Source organism: Bubalus kerabau, chromosome 15, assembly GCF_029407905.1.
Source record: "Bubalus kerabau isolate K-KA32 ecotype Philippines breed swamp buffalo chromosome 15, PCC_UOA_SB_1v2, whole genome shotgun sequence".
Classification (NCBI taxonomy): Eukaryota; Metazoa; Chordata; class Mammalia; order Artiodactyla; family Bovidae; genus Bubalus; species Bubalus kerabau.
The window spans coordinates 48944839-48953098 of NC_073638.1; the positions used below are offsets into that span (position 1 = coordinate 48944839).

Consider the following 8260-nt stretch of genomic DNA (forward strand, 5'->3'; position numbering starts at 1 on the left):
AATTTGAACCCATTGGCTCTTGTGTGATGAAAGTAATCATCTATTTTCATCAATTCAGAACAGCTAAGGATACTTCTAATCAGGATGGACTTAGGAGATCATGCAGTGGTAGAGAATCTGCCAGCCAATGCAGGAGACGCAGGAGTTGTGGGTTCAATCCCTGGACTGGAAACATCCCCTGGAGGATTAAATGGCAATTTACTCCAGTATTCTTGCCTGGAGAATCCCGTGGACAGAGAAGCCTGGCAGACTACAGTCCATGGGGTCACAAAGAGTCAGACACGACTGAGTGCAGGAGAGAGCTGCATAGCTCAAGTACTAAGTTTTTATACTGGAGCTGGAATTGTAGGCATTCAGGATGTTTATTTTGAGTCTCTCCTACTATTTATTTATTTATTTATTTTTTAATTTTATTTTATTTTTAAACTTTACATAATTGTATTAGTTTTGCCAAATATCAAAATGAATTCGCCACAGGTATACAAGTGTTCCCCATCCTGAACCCTCCTCTCTCCCCATTCCATCCCTCTGGGTCGTCCCAGTGCACCAGCCCCAAGCATCCAGTATCGTGCATCGAACCTGGACTGGCAACTCGTTTCATACATGATATTTTACATGTTTCAATGCCATTCTCCCAAATCTTCCCACCCTCTCCCTCTCTCACAGAGTCCATAAGACTGTTCTATACATCAGTGTCTCCTTTGCTGTCTCGTATACAGGGTTATTGTTACCATCTTTCTAAGTTCCATATATATGCGTTAGTATACTGTATTGGTGATTTTCTTTCTGGCTTACTTCACTCTGTATAATAGGCTCCAGTTTCATCCACCTCATTAGAACTGATTCAAATGTATTTTTTTTAATGGCTGAGTAATACTCCATTGTGTATATGTACCACAGCTTTCTTATCCATTCATCTGCTGATGGGCATCTAGGTTGCTTCCATGTCCTGGCTATTATAAACAGTGCTGTGATGTAGAGAAGACTCTTGAGAGTCCCTTGGACAGCAAGGAGATCCAACCAGTCCATCCTAAAGGAAATCAGTCCTGAATCTTCATTAAAAGGACTGATGTTGAGGCTGAAGCTCCAATTCTTTGGCCACCTCATGTGAAAAACTGACTCATTGGAAAAGCTCCTGATCCTAGGAAAGATTGAAGGCAGGAGGAGAAAGGGAGACAGAGGATGAGAGTGTTGGATGATATCACTGACTAGATGGACATGAGTTTGAGTAAGCTCCGGGAATTGGTGATGGACAGGAAAGCCTGGTGTGCTGCAGTCCATGGGGTCACAAAGAGTTGGACACTGAGCGACTGAACTGAACTGAAATATGTGCAACTATTTGTATGTTACATATACTTCAATACAGACTTCCCTGGTGGCTCAGATGGTAAAGAGTCTGCTTACAGTACAGGAGTCCCGGGTTCAATCTCTGGATCAGGAAGATCCCCTGGAAAAGGAAATGGCAACCCACTCTAGTATTCTTGACTGGAGAATTCCATGGACAGAGGAGCCCGGTGGGCTACAGCCATGGAGTTGCAAAGATGTGGACACGACTGAGTGAGTTTCACTTCACTATAACTCAATAAATTTGAAAAAAAAATTGTGACATCCTGGAAAACTTTATGCATTTATATCATCAATGCCTTAAGAGTGGGGACCTTGGGATGGTAAAAACCCTATGCTTTGAGTTGGGAGTCTTTTCTACAACATCCTTGAATAACCCTGTCCCTGATCTGTTTGGTTCTAACTCCATAGATGATGGGGTTGAACATGGGAGGTATCAGGAGACAGAGATTAGCAAACATGACATGTACTATTCAGGGCACATGATGTCCAAAGTGGTGGGTGAGGTAAGTAAAGAGGGCTGGGATATAAAGAGCCAAGATGACACAGATATGGGAGGCACATGTGCCAAAAGCCTTGAGCCGGGCTTCACCTGAGGGTAACCCCAGAGCAGTTCTCAAAATTATTACATAGGATACACTGATGACGATAATATCAAAGCCAACTACAGAGAAGGCCACAAAAAGTCCATATGCAAGATTTACTCTAGTGTCAGCACACACCAACTTCAGCACAGCCATGTGCTCACAGTAGGACTGGGGGATGATCCGACTGGGGCAGAAGGGCATCCTGGACACCATGAAGCAGAAAGGACTCACCCACAGCAGCCCTCTCATCATCACACCTGCCCCCAGTTTACCCACGACAGATGGGGTCAGGATACTAGAGTGATGCAGTGGGAAGCAGATAGCCACATAACGGTCCAAGGCCATAGCCATGAGCAATCCAGACTCCACTGAAGAAAAGGCATGGATGAAGAACAACTGGATGAGGCAGGCATGGTATTAAATCTTATGATCGTGAAACCAGAATATGGCCAGCATTTTAGGTTGTGTGGAAGTGGAGAGGACCAGGTCAGTGATAGCCAGCATGGACAGAAAGAGGTACATGGTCTCATGCAAGGTTGGATCAGTTTGGATTACATGAAGGAGAGTGATATTGCCGACTAGAGCCACAACATACATGGCACAGAATGGAAAGGCAACCCCAAACTGGGAATTCTCCAATCCTGGGATCCCAAGCAGAATGAAAGACACAGGATGAGAAGAGCTATTCTGTGAAGTCAACATCATAGGATGGTTAATGTTTCTCCATTGGAAAGGTGATCTAATCTCTGCAGGTGATAGCATTAAAGTAAATTATTATTATTATTTATAATCCTTTGGATGGAAGAACTGGGCTTAATGGTAAGCTACAATGTATTCAGCTATTTTAATAAATAAAATTTTGCAATATAATACATTGCTAACCTTCATTTTAATTCATATTTATGTCCTTGAAAATAGGGTCAGAACATGTTAGTTCCAAGTACAATATTTTATAAATTTTGAATGTAGAATCTGCTGAAGGAAAACTATCTTGGAAAATAATGTCATAGTAATTCTTTCCCTCTGTTCGATTTATAACCAACAACCAATTCACTTAACCTTCCTTATAGATCCCTCCATCATACTTGGGAAGCCCTGCCTCAGGGAAGCAGTTGATTCACTACACCACACCAATGAACCCATTCCTGGGGACCCAGGCTCTGTGGATGTGGGGGGCAGTGATCTGTCCTTGCTCTTCCCACTGAAAAAGGGCTCCTGCTTCTTCAAGGGGGACAAGTATGCAGGCGACGACTATGCAGAGGACCCCACCATCTCCCTGCTGTTAGGTTCTAGACTCCCAAAGCTAAGGACCCCAGCATCTCCTTAGGCCCCAGGAGGGAGGTTGGCCTGTACTTTCCCTCTGATGTCTCCCAGGACAGGGCTGGTCTCTGGGAGATGCAGCAAGCACACTAGCCAAGGGCACCAGGCTGGTTAGAGGTTGAGTCAGGCCTCGACCCTCTGTGCCCTGTCTTTCTCTGGACTTCACAGAGTCAGTGTATTTGTATTTTACATGAGAATCTCCTTTTCTTCTTCTGCAGAAATAGTCAGATATACACACAGGCAGACATCCAGATGAGACAGGCAGAGTTCTATAGGAAAACCAGGCTCCATGCCGTGGCCTCCTACATCAGAATTCAACGAACAGCAACAATACAACACTTGGGCCACTTTTCAGGGTGGGAAGTCAGTTTGGAAAACTCTTTGGCTTAAAGCCCCTAAGCAGTTTATTTAGTGACACTGAGTTAGTTTTGACTCTAAAACAATTACTATGAGGATTTGACTCAAAGGTATCTGATTGACCAATTGTGTACCGATTGTGTAAGGAATTTAGTGTATGGCTCTTCCTAGTTGTAGAATCATCAAACTTTTTCTGTAAAAGGTCAGATCATCAATATTGTAGGCTTTGTGGGCCATACAATCTCTGTTACAACTAATCAGCTTAGCTGAGTAGCATGAAAGCAGCCATAGTTGATATATAACCTGTGAGTGTGACTGTGCTCCAACAAAACTTTATGCACAAAACCATGATGCAAAGTGGAGCCGGCGCAGGCTGTAGTTTTCCAATTCCTGTCCTAAGTGTTAAATTTCATGAAATTATCCCTGAGTCGTGCTCTATTCCTAGAACCTGTGCTTTGTGACGAAAAGGACTTTAATCAATGCTGACTGAAGAAACAAACAAATAAAGGTCATTATTCAGTAGCAATGGAGTCATTAACCGATCAACCATTTCTTAAAATGTCCTGACAGAACACCCCTCTTGAACACCATGAGCATAAGACAGTTATGTCCATTTCTCATACTGTGGTTGCTCTGCTGGCCAGGGGAGGACTTTGTGAACATCATTCTCTACTAATATTTGCTAGCATTATATGGGGGTAATCTTACTGTTTCATCCCACATGTGAACACTACCTAACTCAGAGTAAGTGACACAAAACCTCACCTGGTTCTTACCCACCACACTCACACTATTTACTCTCAGTTGACCTATCCTTTGTTTGAAAGAATTAGCTCTTACCTCCTTCATAACAGAAGTATATAGACAAGAAGAGTATCTTTTCAAACTCCCTTTAACGAATCAACTCTGGGTATGGACAAATGTTTCATTCCAGATCCAGTTAAAAAAAAGAAAAGAAAAGATTTCTGGAAGATCTAAAATAATTATGATCTTCTCCAGATTTTTAATATTATTAAAGAAGTGGGGCTCAGACCTTATCTTTCTCTAACTTGAAAACTTTACCATCCTTCATAGATAATAGCTATTGTTGTTTAGTTGCTAAGTCATGTACAACTTTTTTGGGACCTCATAGAATGTAACCTGCCAGCCTCCTCTGTCCATGGGATTTTCCAGGCAAGAGTACTGGAATGGGTTACTATATCCTTCTCCAGGAGATCTTACTGACTCAGGTATCAAACTCATATTTCTTGCACTGGCAGGTGGATTCTTTACCACTGAGCCAAAAGCAAAGCTCAGATAATAGCTATGGTCCATCCGAGTGTTCAGTTGTGTCCAACTCTTTCTGATTATATGAACTATAGCCCACAGGTTCCTCTGTCTATGGAATTTTCCAGACAAGAATGCTGGAGTAGGGTGCCATTTCCTCCTCCAAGGAATCTTCCTGACACAGGGATTGAACCCACGTCTCTTGCATTGGCAGGCAGATTCTTTACCACTGAGCCACCTGGAAAGCCTGGTAATTGTTATAGGTTCGCTCAAAACAAACACTCTTATCTATGATAGAGTGACAATAGAGAGACTTAGAAGGATGTTCTGCTTGTGAGCAGGAACCTCTTGGTCACATAAGGAGACAGAACAACTTAAATATGGGTGATGTTGAGAAGAGCAAGATTTTTCTTCAGAAGTGTGCCCAGTGCCATACTGAGAAGGGAGGCAAGCATAAGACTAGGCCAAATCTCCATGATCTGCTTGGGTGAAAGACAATTCAGCCTGTTGCATTATCTTACACAGATGCCAACAAGAACAAAGGCATCACCTGGGGAGAGATGCTGATGGAGTACTTGGTGAATTCCAAGAAATACATCCCTGGAACAAAAATGATCTCTGCTGGCATTACAAAGGGAGAAAGGGAAAACTTGATAGCTTATCTGAAAAAAAGATACTAATCAGTAAATCAGACAGGCTTGTGGCAGAATGAATATGATCAGATTTTCAAATTTTGATAGTAATTCTGGCTCAGCAAGTATTATCACTGTTTCCCCCTTCTAAAGAGATGATTGAACTTGATTGAAGAATGCTAAGCTTTTCAGGGAACTGGTGAATGCTATCTCAAACCCTATGGGAGACTGACTTTGACTTTATATTCAGATTTCTATAATTGGTTATATTAATATAAATATTGGGAAGATCCCTTCACTGTCTCATAGAACAGAGTAAGCTTCACCTGATTTCAAGTTGTGCTCATTAGCCTGTCAAGGCAAGGGCTGAAGATACACTGACAATGTTCATTTTATCTTTTTGTTTTTTTAAATTATGCCAATTTAAGGGCTTTCTGGGTGGCTCAGTTGCAGAAGGCAATGGCACCCCACTCTAGTACTCTTGCCTGGAAAATCCCATGCACAGAGGAGCCTGGTAGGCTGCAGTCCATGGGGTCAGGAAGAGTCGGACACAACTGAGCAACTTCACTTTCATGTATTGGAGAAGGAAATGGCAACCCACTCCAGTGTTCTTGCCTGGAGAATCCCAGGGATGGTGGAGCCAGGTGGGCTGCCGCCTATGGGGTCTCGCAGAGTCAGACACGACTGAAGTGACTTAGCAGCAGCAAGTGGCTCAGTGGTAAAGAATCCTCTGCCAATGCAGGAGATGCAGGAGACATGGGGTTCAATCCCTAGGTTGGGAAAATACTCTGGAATAGGAAATGGCAACCCACTCCAGTATTTTGCCTGAGAAATCCCATAGATAGAGGAGACAGGTGGGCTGCAGTCCATAGGGTCTCAAAGAGTCCAACATGCCTAAGCAACAGAGTGCACACATGCCAATTTAATTAAAATTTTCTACGTAAAAATTTCCTTTTACTTAATGAAAGACATTTTAGTGTGGTTTACGTTTAGCATCAAATAAAGAGCATTTAACACTACTGACATTTTATAGATGATCTTTAAGATCAGAAGCTTTTAAATTCACTGAGACAAAATATGTTACAAACTTTGCTTGTGAATTCTTTATAAGGTCTAATCTGACTGTTATAACTCGGGATTATCTTTCAAACAAGGACACTGTTCAGTAACACAACTATTGAACTACTGTATACATGTGATTGATAAAGGTGCTTTTGACTACTCATTAGAAGGGTTCAACTAGAAGAGATATATAATTACCCAAAATCTGTAAATTATCTAATCAAAGCTTAGGTTTAAAAACAAAATCACAGATCACTAAAAAATAAAGAAAATTTAGAAATACATACACATTATCTGGGCACTTAGGTTTTGTTTTATCCCCATCTGCCTGGCCTGACCTTCCCAAACAGTCATATATTCTCTTTGAGCTAGAGGCTCCCTCCTTCCCTTCTGTTTACCGCTTGTGTGTCACCCTCCACTTGAATGGACACAGTCACTGACACTGAAGGTCACCTGGAGAAGAATACTTGGGCCATCGCACTCTCACACTGGGCACTGGCGAAGATGCTGACTAAAGATGCAATTTATCAAAGTGAGTATTAATTGCTTTGATTAATTGTAGAAGGCATTGCTATTTTTTGTAGATATAACGCTATACGCTTTTACACTTTATTATTTCTCTCACACACAGTTTGCATCTCTATTTACAATAAGAAAAATAGAGCTCAGGGTAGTTACATGATTTATCAAAGACTACACAATAATTCCGTGCCAAATGCATAACTCACAACCAATGATCTTGGTGGTCCTCACCACTGCCTTTGTAGGTAGTGATTGATTGGAGCAACCACTCTGGTAGGATACAGCAGAGATTGTTGGCCTGTCATGAAAAAAGTCAGATACAAAGGACACCTGTGAAAGTGTATGTGCTGTGCAGTGCTTAGTTGCTAAGTCGTGTCCAACTCTTTGCAACCCCATGGACTGTAGCCTGCCAGGCTCCTCTGTCCTTGGAGATTCTCCAGGCAAGAATACTGGAATGGGTTGCCATGCCCTCCTCCAGGGGATCTTCCCAACCCAAGGCTCAAACCCAGGTTTTCTGCATTGCAGGCAGATTCTTTACCATCTGAGCCACCAGGTGAAATTGTACACAGTTGTCTACAATTCTGAATTACAGAAAGATCTGTATTTGAAACCAGAAATCCTCCTATATCATTGGACTGGTTGCCTTTAGAATAGGTTTATGATCGATTGTCTGGCATCTCTGGGTATAAGCTGCATTCTCTAGGATGGCATCTTTACTGACTTCTGCCCATGAGCCTTAACAGATAACTCACCTGTTGCACAAACTCGTTTAGGGATGGTGACTCTCTTCTCAGCCAAGGTTCAGCTACTCATATACTATAGCCACTTTGAAAAGCCAGTTTTTATCCTCTGATTCATCTATTTCCCAGCCTCTCCAATGACCTTTTCACAGATCAAATTTCCCTCATATGCGATGCCTCTCAGCTTCCTCATGTGATTCTATTGGCCCTGACTTCTCACTGTCAGATTTTGTTTCTTGGGTGAACACTGTAGGAACAGAACCGACTTGTGACCCAAGTCTGAGGTGACAAATGGGAGCCCTTGAGAGGCACTTCTCTTTCCTCTCTGCACTTTCTGCTCTGTTCCTAATGACCCTGATACTTTCACTATCTTTAACTTGGAAAAGTATCAGTTTAATCTATGTTGTTCAAACCTGAATGCATAGACTAA

The 8260-nt window shown here is 42.2% G+C and overlaps 2 pseudogenes; one reads left to right on the forward strand and one right to left on the reverse strand.

The window, feature by feature from the left end:
* Window positions 1–1676: 1676 nt before the first annotated feature.
* On the reverse strand, window positions 1677–2636 carry LOC129627790 (olfactory receptor 52R1-like; annotated as a pseudogene).
* Window positions 2637–5254: 2618 nt separating this feature from the next.
* On the forward strand, window positions 5255–5554 carry LOC129627791 (cytochrome c-like; annotated as a pseudogene).
* Window positions 5555–8260: the final 2706 nt, after the last annotated feature.